Source organism: Cornus florida, unplaced genomic scaffold, assembly GCF_030987335.1.
Source record: "Cornus florida cultivar Cherokee Brave unplaced genomic scaffold, ASM3098733v1 CherokeeBrave_3.0.0_Hap2_scaffold_107, whole genome shotgun sequence".
NCBI lineage: Eukaryota > Viridiplantae > Streptophyta > Magnoliopsida > Cornales > Cornaceae > Cornus > Cornus florida.
Genome location: NW_026775591.1, coordinates 70,001 through 71,038, shown reverse-complemented (window position 1 = coordinate 71,038; position 1,038 = coordinate 70,001).

Here is a 1,038-nt window from a genome sequence, read left to right as displayed (position 1 = left end):
GCTAAAAAATGAAGTTTGGAGTTTGGGTTTGAAAATTTTATGGGAGCTTCCTAGAAGACTAAGAAGTGCTTTGCTCGAGACGGATTTCGATTTAGATTTCCGCCGTGTTAATTTTGCCAATTACGGCTCCTCGCGCGCACGCTCAAGCACCCCGACGTGCACACCGGCGCGCACGTGGGCATCGTATGCTAAAAAATGAAGTTTGGAGTTTGGGTTTGAAAATTTTACGGGAACTTCCTAGAAGCCTAAGAAATGCTTTGCTCGAGACGGATTTCGATTTGGAGGTCCCCCGAGTTAATTTTGCCCATTACGACTCCTCGCCCGCACGCTCGTGCACCCCGGCGTGCACGTGGGCATCGTATGCTAAAAAATGAAGTTTGGAGTTTGGGTTCGGAAATTTTATGGGAGCTTCCTAGAAGCCTAAGAAATGCTTTGCTCGAGACGGATTTTGATTTGGAGATCCCACGAGTTAGTTTTTGCCCATTATGACTCCTCGCCCGCACGCTCAAGCACCCCGGCGTGCACGTGGGCATCGTATGCTAAAAAATGAAGTTTGGAGTTTGGGTTCGGAAATTTTATGGGAGCTTCCTAGAAGCCTAAGAAGTGTTTTGCTCGAGACGGATTTCGATTTGGAGGTCCCCCGAGTTAGTTTTGCCCATTATGACTCCTCCCCCGCACGCTCAAGCACCCCCGCGTGCACGGGGGCATTGTATGCTAAAAAATGAAGTTTGGAGTTTGGGTTTGGAAATTTTATGGGAGCTTCCTAGAAGCCTAAGAAGTGCTTTGCTCGAGACGGATTTCGATTTGGAGGTCCCCCGAGTTAATTTTGCCCATTATGACTCCTCGCCCGCACGCTTAAGCACCCCCGCGTGCACGTGGGCATTGTGTGCTAAAAAATGAAGTTTGGAGTTTGGGTTTGTAAATTTGATGGGAGCTTCCTAGAAGCCTAAGAAGTGCTTTGCTCGAGACGGATTTCGATTTGAAGGTCCCCCGTGTTAATTTTGCCCATTACGGCTCCTCGCCCGCACGCTCAAGCAC